This window comes from Oncorhynchus mykiss, chromosome 24 (assembly GCF_013265735.2).
Source record: "Oncorhynchus mykiss isolate Arlee chromosome 24, USDA_OmykA_1.1, whole genome shotgun sequence".
Lineage (NCBI taxonomy): Eukaryota > Metazoa > Chordata > Actinopteri > Salmoniformes > Salmonidae > Oncorhynchus > Oncorhynchus mykiss.
Genome location: NC_048588.1, coordinates 44,115,000 through 44,131,445, shown reverse-complemented (window position 1 = coordinate 44,131,445; position 16,446 = coordinate 44,115,000).

Here is a 16,446-nt window from a genome sequence, read left to right as displayed (position 1 = left end):
AATGATTAAGTCTCATAGTTCTGCTGTCTGTGAGAATACAATGTGATGATTAAAGCTTCATTGTTCTGCTGTCTGTGAGAATACAATGTGATGATTAAGCTTCATTGTTCTGCTGTCTGTCTGAGTAAAATGTGATGATTAACTCTCATAGTTCTGCGTTGTTGTTCCATGTACTCGGAGGGTACTGAGTGATGATAATGGCTTACGCACTATAAGTTTGTTGTTAAATAATTTAAATGTTTCTGTGAAAGTACTTTATGTCTGCCTTTCCAGGGGCATAAACAAAAAACGAAATAACCAAGGACACTTTGGAAAGCTTTTGTTGTATTACCATATTCTTACTGTCAGATTCCTCCTAAAAACACTGATTCAGACTATAGGGCTCATTGCTACTTCCTTATCACCAATCTGAAGACAGATGCAGAAACTATTTTGCAGAAATAAAGAACCGTGAGTCCTTGTGGCCCTAGCCCCGACTATGACATGACAACTGCCTCGCCATTACCCAGGGGCTTTGAAATGAATGTTTTGAGACGTCTCCCTTCGTTGCCTGCCAAAAGACACTTAACAAGGGATTTCTATGTAATCAAGCACCGTGAAGCCATTCTGCATTCCCCCCCAGAGCCTTAACGTTTCCAGAATACAAAACAATAAGCGTAATCAGTAGGTATCAGAGACTAGCTCTGTCTCTGTGGCTTGGGCGTCATTTAGTGGCTCATTAAAGCCTTCCTCTAGGTAGCTACGGCGCTGTTGTTGTCTGCTCTGATCTCTCTGAAAGGAGACACATTGAGATCTACATTCCATTCAGTGTGATTCACTGTGACTCTGCTGCAGAGCTCGTTGGAAATCAATGGCTTTATTTGGGTTAGCAAGTGCTGCTACACGGGATCTGGGCTATGGGCTATGGGATTGTGGATCTGGGCTATGGGCTATGGGCTATGGGATTGTGGATCTGGGCTATGGGCTATGGGATTGGGGATCTGGGCTATGGGCTATGGGATTGTGGATCTGGGCTATGGGCTATGGGCTATGGGATTGTGGATCTGGGCTATGGGCTATGGGATTGTGGATCTGGGCTATGGGCTATGGGCTATGGGATTGGGGATCTGGGCTATGGGCTATGTGCTATGGGCTATGGGATTGGGGATCTGGGCTATGGGCTATAGGATTGGGGATCTGGGCTATGGGCTATGGGATTGGGGATCTGGGCTATGGGCTATGGGATGGCCTAAGGCTCAGGATCAGATCAATTTTATTTTATCATCGTTATATATTTTTTGTGGGTACATCAGCTTTAATATTGCCGATAGATTGTGGCTTCCATCAATGTAATCATCTGCATCATTTCCAAACCCACATATATGTAAATATACATACTGTATATAAAATATATACTGTATAAGCTTTAGACTTATACATTGTAGAACAATAGTGAATGTATCAAAACTATGAAATAACACATATGGAATCATGTAGTAACCAAAAAAGTTTTAAACAAATCCAAATACGTTTTATATTTGAGATTCTTCAAAGTAGTCACTCTTTGCCTTGATGACAGCTTTGCACCGTCTTGGCATTCTCTCAACCAGCTGCATGAGGAATCCTTTTTCAAACAGTCTTGAAGGAGTTCCCACATATGCTGAACACTTCTTGGCTGCTTTTCCTTCACTCTGCGGTCCAACTCATCTCAAACCATCTCAATTGGGTTGAGGTAGGGTGATTATGGAGGTCAGGTCATCTGATGCAGCACTCCATCACTCTCATTGGTCAGATAGCCCTTACACAGCCTGGAGGTGTGTTTTGGGTCATTGTCCTGTTTAAAAACAAATGATAGTCCCACTAAGTGCAAACCAGATGGGATGGCGTATCACTGCAGAATGCTGTGGTAACCAAGCTGGTTAAGTGTGCCTTGAATTCTATATAAATCACTGTGTCACCAGCAAAGCACACCCACACCATCACACCTCTTCCTCCATGCTTCACGGTGGGAACCACACATTTGGAGATCATCCGTTCCGCTACTCTGCATCTCACAAAGACACGCTGGTTGGAGCCAAAATCTGAAATTTTGATAATTTAAGATTTAACACAGACAAAAGACAGACTTCCACCGGTCTAATGTCCATTGCTCGTGTTTCTTGGCCCAAGCAAGTCTCTTCTTATTGGTGTCCTTTAGTAGTGGTTTCTTTGCAACAATTTGACCATGAAGGCCTGATTCACGCAGTCTCCCCTGAACTGTTGATGTTGAAATGTGTCTGTTACTTGAACTCTGTGAAACATTTATTTGGGTCTGCATTTTCTGAGGCTGGTAACTCCAATGAATTTATCCTCTAAAGCAGATTTTAGAATATGCCTGTGATGTAAACAATGTGGAAAAAGTTAAGGGGTCTGAATACTTTCCCGAAGGCACTGTAGAACCTGATACCACATTCAGGCAGAGTCAGGATAAATTCATTCACTCTAATTCTGTAGCTATTTTATTCATATCATGTTATACTACTTACTATGTTATACACTTACTGTCTCTAATCTCATCCACAAACTGACATTTTAGTCATTTAGCAGACACTCCTATCCATTTTTATACTTTATCATGTTTTCCCTGTGAAAATCCAACCCCCAACCTTCGCTTTTTTAAGCAACCTTCCAACTGAGCCACACAGCACCCCACACAAATAATTATCTGGTCCTGAGTCTTAGGCCACAACCTTTAGACAATGACCATGATTTCTCAGCCTTAGCCGGGTGATTTAAAAAGTCACAGTCAAATCGATTAATAATATAACAGTACTCTTAGCAAAATAAACTTCTTTTTTTTAATTTACAAGATGTAGAATCTATGAGAATAGAAAGGTTCAGAACGTTTGTGAAAAAACATCTCAGCACAGTTGAAAAATATATGGCAAATAGAAATCCAAAATGGACAGTGTTGAGAGATAGATGGGATGGGTTGAATGGAGCTGAAGGGTGGGATAAAAACAACAAGATGACTAATGTAAGACATACGGGGTCTGTAAAATGTATGTAGGTTCACAACATTTGTGAAAGAAATAGATTTCCTTCCTTCTTAATGCATTTGAGCCAGTCACTTGTGTTGTGACAAGGTAGGAGTGGTATACAGAAGATCGCCCTATTTGGTAAAAGACCAAGTCCATATTATGGAAAGAACAACTCAAATAAGCAAAGAGAAATGACAGTCCATCATTACTTTGCAACATGAAGGTCAATCCGGAAGATTTCAAGAACTTTTAAAGTTTCTTCAAGTGCAGTCCCAAAAACCATCAAGCGCTATGATGAAGCTGGCTCTCATGAATGTGGCTCTCTTCCTTTCCACAGGAAAGACCAAGAGTTACCTCTGCTGCAAAGGATAAGCTCATTAGAGTTAACTGTACCTCAGATAGCAGCCCAAATAAATGCTTCATGGAGTTCAAGTAACAGACACATCTCAACATCAACTGCTCAGAGGAGACTGCATGAATCAGGCCTTCATGGTCAACATGCTGCAAAGAAACAACTACTAAACGACACCAATAAGAAAAAAGGACATGCTTGGGCCAAGAAACACAAGCAATGGACATCAGACCAGTGGAAATCTGTCCTTTGTTCTGATGAATCCAAATTTGAGATTTTTGGTTTCAACCACAGTGTCTTTGTGAGATGCAGAGAAGGTGAGCGGATGCTCTCCATATGTGTGGTTCTCACCATGAAGCATGGACGAGGAGGTGTGATGTGGGTGTGCTTTGCTGGTGACACTGTCTATGATTAATTTAGAATTCAAGCACAGTTAACCAGCCTGGCTACTACAGCTTTCTGCATCGATAAGCCAGCCCATCTAGTTTGGGCTTAGTGGGACTATCCTTTGTTTTTCAGCAGGACAATGACCCAAGACACCTCCAGGCTGTGTAAGGGCTATTTGACCAAGAAGTAGAGCGATGGAGTGCTGGGTCAGATGACCTGGCCTTCACAATCACATGACCTCAACCCAATTTAAATGGTTTGAGTTGGACCGCAAAGTGAAGGAAACTGTCACGTTTCTTTAATATCGAACCCAGAAGCAGACCAGGACAAGAAGAGTAGGAATAAGGTGAGTATTTATTTACAAGTGAATGTGAATGGGTAGATATATCCAGGTGGCGTAGCGGGTAGCGGTGGTGAGTTGATGGGAGTAAATAGGTGGATCCAATGGGGAAGCGGAATCCTCCGACGACCAGGTGGGAATGGGTAAAATGATCCGGGTGAGTAACTGAAGACAGAACAAACGGAGGTAAGTTCAAGGCAAGCAATACGTAACAAACAACAAAACAAATTCTATCCAACTTGAGGCTGACACTCTGGCACAACATACTGTTCATGGCTAACGATCCGGCAGGGAATGGATGTCAGGTCCGGGCTTATGAAGAGGAGAGATGATGATCAGGACCAGGTGTGCAGATAGCTGATGGGATACAGGTGCGGGTAATCAGAAACCCCAACTGGCTACATTGCCCGGCAACCAGACAGGGTGCGTTCCAGGACGCCGGAAAAAACTCTCCAGGACAGAACATAGGCAAAAAACAGACTCAGGAAACGGGATTCGTGACAGAAACGCAGCCAACAAGTGCTCAGCATATGTGGGAAATCCTTCAAGATTATTGGAAAAGCATTCCAGGTGAAGCTGGTTGAGAGAATGCCAAGAGTGTGCAATGCTGTCATCAAAGCAAAGGGTGGCTACTTTGAAGAATCTCAAATATAAAATACATTTTGATTTGTTGAACACTTTTTTTTGGTTACTACTTGATTCTACTATATGTGTTATTTAATCATTTTGATGTCTTCACTATTATTCTACAATGTAGAAAATAGTAAAAATAAAGAAAAACCCTTGAATGAGTAGGTGTGTCCAAACTGTTGACTGGTACTGTACCTATTTGCCTGAATTCACAGCAGTTAGGAGCCAGCTGGGAGGGGAATAAATTCAGGCCAGTTAGGAGCCAGCTGGGAGGAGAGTGAATTCAAGCCAGTTAGGAGCCAGCTGGGAGGAGAATGAATTCAGGCCAGTTAGGAGCCAGCTGGGAGGAGAATGAATTCAGGCCAGTTAGGAGCCAGCTGGGAGGATATTTCATTCAGGGAAGTTAGGAGCCAGCTGGGAGGAGAACGAATTCAGGCAAGTTAGGAGCCAACTGGGAGGAGAATGAATTCAGGGCCGTTAGGAGCCAGCTGGGAGGAGAATGAATTCAGGCCAGTTAGGAGCCAACTGGGAGGAGAATGAATTCAGGGCCGTTAGGAGCCAGCTGGGAGGAGAATGAATTCAGGCCAGTTAGGAGCCAACTGGGAGGAGAATGAATTCAGTGCAGTTAGGAGCCAGCTGGGAGGAGAATCAAAGCAAAGGGTGGCTACTTTGAAGAATCTCAAATATAAAATACATTTTGATTTGTTGAACACTTTTTTTTGGTTACTACTTGATTCTACTATATGTGTTATTTCATAGTGTTGATGTCTTCACTATTATTCTACAATGTAGAAAATAGTAAAAATAAAGAAAAACCCTTGAATGAGTAGGTGTGTCCAAACTGTTGACTGGTACTGTACCTATTTGCCTGAATTCACAGCAGTTAGGAGCCAGCTGGGAGGGGAATAAATTCAGGCCAGTTAGGAGCCAGCTGGGAGGAGAGTGAATTCAAGCCAGTTAGGAGCCAGCTGGGAGGAGAATGAATTCAGGCCAGTTAGGAACCAGCTGGGAGGAGAATGAATTCAGGCCAGTTAGGAGCCAGCTGGGAGGATATTTCATTCAGGGAAGTTAGGAGGAGGCTGGGAGAGGAATGAATTCAGGGCCGTTAGGAGCCAGCTGGGAGGAGAATGAATTCAGGCCAGTTAGGAGCCAACTGGGAGGAGAATGAATTCATGGCCGTTAGGAGCCAGCTGGGAGGAGAATGAATTCAGGCCAGTTAGGAGCCAACTGGGAGGAGAATGAATTCAGGGCAGTTAGGAGCCAGCTGGGAGGAGAATGAATTCAGGGCCATTAGGAGCCAGCTGGGAGGAGAATGAATTCAGGCCAGTTAGGAGCCAACTGGGAGGAGAATGATTTAAGGGCAGTTAGGAACCAGCTGGGAGGAGAATGAATTCAGGCCAGTTAGGAGCCAGCTGGGAGGATATTTCATTCAGGGAAGTTAGGAGGAGGCTGGGAGAGGAATGAATTCAGGGCCGTTAGGAGCCAGCTGGGAGGAGAACTAATTCAGGGAAGTAAGGAAACAGCTGGGAGGAGAATGATTTTAGGGAAGTAAGGAACCAGCTGGGAGGAGAATCATTTCAGGGCCGTTAGGAATCCGGTTGGGAGGATAATTAATTCAGGGAAGTTAGGAGGAACCTGGGAGGAGAATGAATTCAGGGAAGTTAGGAACCAGCTGGGAGGAGAATGAATTCAGGGCAGTTAGGAGCCAGCTGGGAGGAGAATGAATTCAGTGCCGTTTGGAGCCAGCTGGGAGGAGAATGAATCCAGGGCCGTTAGGAGCCAGCTGGGAGGAGAATGAATTCAGGCCAGTTAGGAGCCAACTGGGAGGAGAATGCATTCAGGCCAGTTAGGAGCCAGCTGGGAGTATATTTCATTCAGGGAAGTTAGGAGCCAGCTGGGAGGAGAATTAATTCAGGGCTGTTAGGAGCCAGCTGGGAGGAGAATGAATTCAGGCCAGTTAGGAGCCAGCTGGGAGGATATTTCATTCAGGGAAGTTAGGAGGAGGCTGGGAGAGGAATGAATTCAGGGCCGTTAGGAGCCAGCTGGGAGGAGAATTAATTCAGGGAAGTAAGGAAACTGCTGGGAGGAGAATGATTTCAGGGAAGTAAGGAACCAGCTGGGAGGAGAATCATTTCAGGGCCGTTAGGAGCCAGCTGGGAGGAGAATGAATTCAGGGCAGTTAGGATCAAACTGGGAGGAGAATGAATTCAGGGCAGTTAGGAGCCAGCTGGGAGTAGAATGAATTCAGGGCAGTTAGGAGCCAACTGGGAGGAGAATGAATTCAGGGCAGTTAGGAGCCAGCTGGGAGGAGAATGAATTCAGGGCCATTAGGAGCCAGCTGGGAGGAGAATGAATCCAGGGCCGTTAGGAGCCAGCTGGGAGGGGAATGAATTCAGGCCAGTTAGGAGCCAACTGGGAGGAGAATGAATTCAGGGCAGTTAGGAGCCAGCTGGGAGGAGAATGAATTCAGGGCAGTTAGGAGCCAACTGGGAGGAGAATGAATTCAGGGCCGTTAGGAGCCAGCTGGGAGGAGAATGAATTCAGGGCCATTAGGAGCCAGCTGGGAGGAGAATGAATCCAGGGCCGTTAGTTGCCAGCTGGGAGGGGAATGAATTCAGGCCAGTTAGGAGCCAACTGGGAGGAGAATGAATTCAGGGCAGTTAGGAGCCAGCTGGGAGGAGAATGAATCCAGGGCCGTTAGGAGCCAGCTGGGAGGAGAATGAATTCAGGCCAGTTAGGAGCCAACTGGGAGGAGAATGAATTCAGGGGCGTTAGGAGCCAGCTGGGAGGAGAATGAATTCAGGCCAGTTAGGAGCGAACTGGGAGGAGAATGAATTCAGGGCAGTTAGGAGCCAGCTGGGAGGAGAATGAATTCAGGGCAGTTAGGAGCCAACTGGGAGGAGAATGAATTCAGGGCCGTTAGGAGCCAGCTGGGAGGAGAATGAATTCAGGGCCATTAGGAGCCAGCTGGGAGGAGAATGAATCCAGGGCCGTTAGTTGCCAGCTGGGAGGAGAATGAATTCAGGGCCATTAGGAGCCAGCTGGGAGGAGAATGAATCCAGGGCCGTTAGGAGCCAGCTGGGAGGGGAATGAATTCAGGCCAGTTAGGAGCCAACTGGGAGGAGAATGAATTCAGGGCAGTTAGGAGCCAGCTGGGAGGAGAATGAATTCAGGGCAGTTAGGAGCCAACTGGGAGGAGAATGAATTCAGGGCCGTTAGGAGCCAGCTGGGATGAGAATGAATTCAGGGCCATTAGGAGCCAGCTGGGAGGAGAATGAATCCAGGGCCGTTAGTTGCCAGCTGGGAGGGGAATGAATTCAGGCCAGTTAGGAGCCAACTGGGAGGAGAATGAATTCAGGGCAGTTAGGAGCCAGCTGGGAGGAGAATGAATCCAGGGCCGTTAGGAGCCAGCTGGGAGGAGAATGAATTCAGGCCAGTTAGGAGCCAGCTGGGAGGAGAATGAATTCAGGGCTGTTAGGAACCAGCTGGGAGGAGAATGAATTCAGGCCAGTTAGGAGCCAACTGGAAGGAGAATGAATTCAGGGGCGTTAGGAGCCAGCTGGGAGGAGAATGAATTCAGGCCAGTTAGGAGCCAACTGGGAGGAGAATGAATTCAGGGCCGTTAGGAGCCAGCTGGGAGGAGAATGAATTCAGGCCAGTTAGGAGCCAACTGGGAGGAGAATGAATTCAGGGAAGTTAGGAGCCAGCTGGGAGGAGAATGAATTCAGGGCTGTTAGGAACCAGCTGGGAGGAGAATGAATTCAGGGCAGTTAGGAACCAGCTAGGAGGAGAATGAATTCAGGGTAGTTAGGAGCCAGCTGGGAGGAGAATGAATTCAGGGTAGTTAGGAGCCAGCTGGGAGGAGAATGAATTCAGGGCAGTTAGGAACCAGCTAGGAGGAGAATGAATTCAGGCTAGTTACAATTCTGCAGGATCGGTGTGCCCCTCGCGGGACGGTTGAGCTAACGTATGTTAATGTCATTAACATAAGGTTGTAATTAACAAGAATATTTCAGTTCTACAAAGGAACTGTTTCTGTTGTGGCAGTCCCAGGCCCCCTGCCGCTGTCTCCTAGGGACAACTGAGTAGAAACTATGGTCTGTTTCTGTTGTGGCAGTCCCAGGCCCCCTGCTGCTGTCTCCTAGGGACAACTGGGTAGAAACTATGGTCTGTTTCTGTTGTGGCAGTCCCAGGCCCCCTGCTGCTGTCTCCTAGGGACAACTGGGTAGAAACTATGGTCTGTTTCTGTTGTGGCAGTCCCAGGCCCCCTGCTGCTGTCTCCTAGGGACAACTGGGTAGAAACTATGGTCTGTTTCTGTTGTGGCAGTCCAAGGCCCCCTGCTGCTGTCTCCTAGGGACAACTGGGTAGAAACTAAGGTCTGTTTCTGTTGTGGCAGTCCCAGGCCCCCTGCTGCTGTCTCCTAGGGACAACTGGGTAGAAACTATGGTCTGTTTCTGTTGTGGCAGTCCCAGGCCCCCTGCTGCTGTCTCCTAGGGACAACTGGGTAGAAACTATGGTCTGTTTCTGTTGTGGCAGTCCCAGGCCCCCTGCTGCTGTCTCCTAGGGACAACTGGGTAGAAACTATGGTCTGAACTGTTTCTGTTGTGGCAGTCCCAGGCCCCCTGCTGCTGTCTCCTAGGGACAACTGGGTAGAAACTATGGTCTGTTTCTGTTGTGGCAGTCCAAGGCCCCCTGCTGCTGTCTCCTAGGGACAACTGGGTAGAAACTATGGTCTGTTTCTGTTGTGGCAGTCCCAGGCCCCCTGCTGCTGTCTCCTAGGGACAACTGAGTAGAAACTATGGTCTGTTTCTGTTGTGGCAGTCCCAGGCCCCCTGCTGCTGTCTCCTAGGGACAACTGGGTAGAAACTATGGTCTGAACTGTTTCTGTTGTGGCAGTCCAAGGCCCCCTGCTGCTGTCTCCTAGGGACAACTGGGTAGAAACTATGGTCTGTTTCTGTTGTGGCAGTCCCAGGCCCCCTGCTGCTGTCTCCTAGGGACAACTGGGTAGAAACTATGGTCTGTTTCTGTTGTGGCAGTCCCAGGCCCCCTGCTGCTGTCTCCTAGGGACAACTGGGTAGAAACTATGGTCTGTTTCTGTTGTGGCAGTCCAAGGCCCCCTGCTGCTGTCTCCTAGGGACAACTGGGTAGAAACTATGGTCTGAACTGTTTCTGTTGTGGCAGTCCCAGGCCCCCTGCTGCTGTCTCCTAGGGACAACTGGGTAGAAACTATGGTCTGAACTGTTTCTGTTGTGGCAGTCCCAGGCCCCCTGCTGCTGTCTCCTAGGGACAACTGGGTAGAAACTATGGTCTGAACTGTTTCTGTTGTGGCAGTCCCAGGCCCCCTGCTGCTGTCTCCTAGGGACAACTGGGTAGAAACTATGGTCTGTTTCTGTTGTGGCAGTCCCAGGCCCCCTGCCACTGTCTCCTAGGGACAACTGGGTAGAAACTATGGTCTGAACTGTTTCTGTTGTGGCAGTCCCAGGCCCCCTGCTGCTGTCTCCTAGGGACAACTGGGTAGAAACTATGGTCTGAACTGTTTCTGTTGTGGCAGTCCCAGGCCCCCTGCTGCTGTCTCCTAGGGACAACTGGGTAGAAACTATGGTCTGTTTCTGTTGTGGCAGTCCCAGGCCCCCTGCTGCTGTCTCCTAGGGACAACTGGGTAGAAACTATGGTCTGTTTCTGTTGTGGCAGTCCCAGGCCCCCTGCTGCTGTCTCCTAGGGACAACTGGGTAGAAACTATGGTCTGTTTCTGTTGTGGCAGTCCCAGGCCCCCTGCTGCTGTCTCCTAGGGACAACTGGGTAGAAACTATGGTCTGTTTCTGTTGTGGCAGTCCCAGGCCCCCTGCTGCTGTCTCCTAGGGACAACTGGGTAGAAACTATGGTCTGAACTGTTTCTGTTGTGGCAGTCCAAGGCCCCCTGCTGCTGTCTCCTAGGGACAACTGGGTAGAAACTATGGTCTGAACTGTTTCTGTTGTGGCAGTCCAAGGCCCCCTGCTGCTGTCTCCTAGGGACAACTGGGTAGAAACTATGGTCTGTTTCTGTTGTGGCAGTCCCAGGCCCCCTGCTGCTGTCTCCTAGGGACAACTGGGTAGAAACTATGGTCTGTTTCTGTTGTGGCAGTCCCAGGCCCCCTGCCGCTGTCTCCTAGGGACAACTGGGTAGAAACTATGGTCTGTTTCTGTTGTGGCAGTCCAAGGCCCCCTGCTGCTGTCTCCTAGGGACAACCGGGTAGAAACTATGGTCTGTTTCTGTTGTGGCAGTCCCAGGCCCCCTGCTGCTGTCTCCTAGGGACAACTGGGTAGAAACTATGGTCTGAACTGTTTCTGTTGTGGCAGTCCCAGGCCCCCTGCTGCTGTCTCCTAGGGACAACTGGGTAGAAACTATGGTCTGTTTCTGTTGTGGCAGTCCCAGGCCCCCTGCTGCTGTCTCCTAGGGACAACTGGGTAGAAACTATGGTCTGTTTCTGTTGTGGCAGTCCCAGGCCCCCTGCTGCTGTCTCCTAGGGACAACTGGGTAGAAACTATGGTCTGTTTCTGTTGTGGCAGTCCCAGGCCCCCTGCTGCTGTCTCCTAGGGACAACCGGGTAGAAACTATGGTCTGTTTCTGTTGTGGCAGTCCAAGGCCCCCTGCTGCTGTCTCCTAGGGACAACTGGGTAGAAACTATGGTCTGAACTGTTTCTGTTGTGGCAGTCCCAGGCCCCCTGCTGCTGTCTCCTAGGGACAACTGGGTAGAAACTATGGTCTGAACTGTTTCTGTTGTGGCAGTCCAAGGCCCCCTGCTGCTGTCTCCTAGGGACAACTGGGTAGAAACTATGGTCTGTTTCTGTTGTGGCAGTCCCAGGCCCCCTGCTGCTGTCTCCTAGGGACAACCGGGTAGAAACTATGGTCTGTTTCTGTTGTGGCAGTCCCAGGCCCCCTGCTGCTGTCTCCTAGGGACAACTGGGTAGAAACTATGGTCTGTTTCTGTTGTGGCAGTCCCAGGCCCCCTGCCACTGTCTCCTAGGGACAACTGGGTAGAAACTATGGTCTGAACTGTTTCTGTTGTGGCAGTCCCAGGCCCCCTGCTGCTGTCTCCTAGGGACAACTGGGTAGAAACTATGGTCTGAACTGTTTCTGTTGTGGCAGTCCCAGGCCCCCTGCTGCTGTCTCCTAGGGACAACTGGGTAGAAACTATGGTCTGTTTCTGTTGTGGCAGTCCCAGGCCCCCTGCCGCTGTCTCCTAGGGACAACTGGGTAGAAACTATGGTCTGTTTCTGTTGTGGCAGTCCAAGGCCCCCTGCTGCTGTCTCCTAGGGACAACCGGGTAGAAACTATGGTCTGTTTCTGTTGTGGCAGTCCCAGGCCCCCTGCTGCTGTCTCCTAGGGACAACTGGGTAGAAACTATGGTCTGAACTGTTTCTGTTGTGGCAGTCCCAGGCCCCCTGCTGCTGTCTCCTAGGGACAACTGGGTAGAAACTATGGTCTGTTTCTGTTGTGGCAGTCCCAGGCCCCCTGCTGCTGTCTCCTAGGGACAACTGGGTAGAAACTATGGTCTGTTTCTGTTGTGGCAGTCCCAGGCCCCCTGCTGCTGTCTCCTAGGGACAACTGGGTAGAAACTATGGTCTGTTTCTGTTGTGGCAGTCCCAGGCCCCCTGCTGCTGTCTCCTAGGGACAACCGGGTAGAAACTATGGTCTGTTTCTGTTGTGGCAGTCCAAGGCCCCCTGCTGCTGTCTCCTAGGGACAACTGGGTAGAAACTATGGTCTGAACTGTTTCTGTTGTGGCAGTCCCAGGCCCCCTGCTGCTGTCTCCTAGGGACAACTGGGTAGAAACTATGGTCTGAACTGTTTCTGTTGTGGCAGTCCAAGGCCCCCTGCTGCTGTCTCCTAGGGACAACTGGGTAGAAACTATGGTCTGTTTCTGTTGTGGCAGTCCCAGGCCCCCTGCTGCTGTCTCCTAGGGACAACCGGGTAGAAACTATGGTCTGTTTCTGTTGTGGCAGTCCCAGGCCCCCTGCTGCTGTCTCCTAGGGACAACTGGGTAGAAACTATGGTCTGTTTCTGTTGTGGCAGTCCCAGGCCCCCTGCCACTGTCTCCTAGGGACAACTGGGTAGAAACTATGGTCTGAACTGTTTCTGTTGTGGCAGTCCCAGGCCCCCTGCTGCTGTCTCCTAGGGACAACTGGGTAGAAACTATGGTCTGAACTGTTTCTGTTGTGGCAGTCCCAGGCCCCCTGCTGCTGTCTCCTAGGGACAACTGGGTAGAAACTATGGTCTGTTTCTGTTGTGGCAGTCCCAGGCCCCCTGCTGCTGTCTCCTAGGGACAACTGGGTAGAAACTATGGTCTGTTTCTGTTGTGGCAGTCCCAGGCCCCCTGCTGCTGTCTCCTAGGGACAACCGGGTAGAAACTATGGTCTGTTTCTGTTGTGGCAGTCCAAGGCCCCCTGCTGCTGTCTCCTAGGGACAACTGGGTAGAAACTATGGTCTGTTTCTGTTGTGGCAGTCCCAGGCCCCCTGCTGCTGTCTCCTAGGGACAACTGGGTAGAAACTATGGTCTGTTTCTGTTGTGGCAGTCCAAGGCCCCCTGCCGCTGTCTCCTAGGGACAACTGGGTAGAAACTATGGTCTGTTTCTGTTGTGGCAGTCCAAGGCCCCCTGCTGCTGTCTCCTAAGGACAACTGGGTAGAAACTATGGTCTGTTTCTGTTGTGGCAGTCCCAGGCCCCCTGCTGCTGTCTCCTAGGGACAACTGGGTAGAAACTATGGTCTGTTTCTGTTGTGGCAGTCCCAGGCCTCCTGCTGCTGTCTCCTAGGGACAACTGGGTAGAAACTATGGTCTGAACTGTTTCTGTTGTGGCAGTCCCAGGCCCCCTGCTGCTGTCTCCTAGGGACAACTGGGTAGAAACTATGGTCTGAACTGTTTCTGTTGTGGCAGTCCCAGGCCCCCTGCTGCTGTCTCCTAGGGACAACCGGGTAGAAACTATGGTCTGTTTCTGTTGTGGCAGTCCCAGGCCCCCTGCTGCTGTCTCCTAGGGACAACTGGGTAGAAACTATGGTCTGTTTCTGTTGTGGCAGTCCCAGGCCCCCTGCTGCTGTCTCCTAGGGACAACTGGGTAGAAACTATGGTCTGTTTCTGTTGTGGCAGTCCCAGGCCCCCTGCTGCTGTCTCCTAGGGACAACTGGGTAGAAACTATGGTCTGTTTCTGTTGTGGCAGTCCCAGGCCCCCTGCTGCTGTCTCCTAGGGACAACTGGGTAGAAACTATGGTCTGTTTCTGTTGTGGCAGTCCCAGGCCCCCTGCTGCTGTCTCCTAGGGACAACTGGGTAGAAACTATGGTCTGTTTCTGTTGTGGCAGTCCCAGGCCCCCTGCTGCTGTCTCCTAGGGACAACTGGGTAGAAACTATGGTCTGTTTCTGTTGTGGCAGTCCCAGGCCCCCTGCTGCTGTCTCCTAGGGACAACTGGGTAGAAACTATGGTCTGTTTCTGTTGTGGCAGTCCCAGGCCCCCTGCTGCTGTCTCCTAGGGACAACTGGGTAGAAACTATGGTCTGTTTCTGTTGTGGCAGTCCCAGGCCCCCTACTGCTGTCTCCTAGGGACAACTGGGTAGAAACTATGGTCTGTTTCTGTTGTGGCAGTCCCAGGCCCCCTGCTGCTGTCTCCTAGGGACAACTGGGTAGAAACTATGGTCTGTTTCTGTTGTGGCAGTCCCAGGCCCCCTGCTGCTGTCTCCTAGGGACAACTGGGTAGAAACTATGGTCTGTTTCTGTTGTGGCAGTCCCAGGCCCCCTGCTGCTGTCTCCTAGGGACAACTGGGTAGAAACTATGGTCTGAACTGTTTCTGTTGTGGCAGTCCCAGGCCCCCTGCTGCTGTCTCCTAGGGACAACTGGGTAGAAACTATGGTCTGTTTCTGTTGTGGCAGTCCCAGGCCCCCTGCTGCTGTCTCCTAGGGACAACTGGGTAGAAACTATGGTCTGTTTCTGTTGTGGCAGTCCCAGGCCCCCTGCTGCTGTCTCCTAGGGACAACTGGGTAGAAACTATGGTCTGAACTGTTTCTGTTGTGGCAGTCCAAGGCCCCCTGCTGCTGTCTCCTAGGGACAACTGGGTAGAAACTATGGTCTGTTTCTGTTGTGGCAGTCCCAGGCCCCCTGCTGCTGTCTCCTAGGGACAACTGGGTAGAAACTATGGTCTGAACTGTTTCTGTTGTGGCAGTCCCAGGCCCCCTGCTGCTGTCTCCTAGGGACAACTGGGTAGAAACTATGGTCTGTTTCTGTTGTGGCAGTCCCAGGCCCCCTGCTGCTGTCTCCTAGGGACAACTGGGTAGAAACTATGGTCTGAACTGTTTCTGTTGTGGCAGTCCCAGGCCCCCTGCTGCTGTCTCCTAGGGACAACCGGGTAGAAACTATGGTCTGTTTCTGTTGTGGCAGTCCCAGGCCCCCTGCTGCTGTCTCCTAGGGACAACTGGGTAGAAACTATGGTCTGTTTCTGTTGTGGCAGTCCCAGGCCCCCTGCTGCTGTCTCCTAGGGACAACTGGGTAGAAACTATGGTCTGTTTCTGTTGTGGCAGTCCCAGGCCCCCTGCTGCTGTCTCCTAGGGACAACTGGGTAGAAACTATGGTCTGTTTCTGTTGTGGCAGTCCCAGGCCCCCTGCTGCTGTCTCCTAGGGACAACTGGGTAGAAACTATGGTCTGTTTCTGTTGTGGCAGTCCCAGGCCCCCTGCTGCTGTCTCCTAGGGACAACTGGGTAGAAACTATGGTCTGAACTGTTTCTGTTGTGGCAGTCCCAGGCCCCCTGCTGCTGTCTCCTAGGGACAACTGGGTAGAAACTATGGTCTGAACTGTTTCTGTTGTGGCAGTCCCAGGCCCCCTGCTGCTGTCTCCTAGGGACAACTGGGTAGAAACTATGGTCTGTTTCTGTTGTGGCAGTCCCAGGCCCCCTGCTGCTGTCTCCTAGGGACAACTGGGTAGAAACTATGGTCTGTTTCTGTTGTGGCAGTCCCAGGCCCCCTGCTGCTGTCTCCTAGGGACAACTGGGTAGAAACCATGGTCTGAACTGTTTCTGTTGTGGCAGTCCAAGGCCCCCTGCTGCTGTCTCCTAGGGACAACTGGGTAGAAACTATGGTCTGTTTCTGTTGTGGCAGTCCCAGGCCCCCTGCTGCTGTCTCCTAGGGACAACTGGGTAGAAACTATGGTCTGTTTCTGTTGTGGCAGTCCCAGGCCCCCTGCTGCTGTCTCCTAGGGACAACTGGGTAGAAACTATGGTCTGTTTCTGTTGTGGCAGTCCCAGGCCCCCTGCTGCTGTCTCCTAGGGACAACTGGGTAGAAACTATGGTCTGTTTCTGTTGTGGCAGTCCCAGGCCCCCTGCTGCTGTCTCCTAGGGACAACTGGGTAGAAACTATGGTCTGTTTCTGTTGTGGCAGTCCCAGGCCCCCTGCCGCTGTCTCCTAGGGACAACTGGGTAGAAACTATGGTCTGTTTCTGTTGTGGCAGTCCCAGGCCCCCTGCCGCTGTCTCCTAGGGACAACTGGGTAGAAACTATGGTCTGAACTGTTTCTGTTGTGGCAGTCCCAGGCCCCCTGCTGCTGTCTCCTAGGGACAACTGGGTAGAAACTATGGTCTGTTTCTGTTGTGGCAGTCCCAGGCCCCCTGCCGCTGTCTCCCAGGGACAACTGGGTAGAAACTATGGTCTGTTTCTGTTGTGGCAGTCCCAGGCCCCCTGCTGCTGTCTCCTAGGGACAACTGGGTAGAAACTATGGTCTGA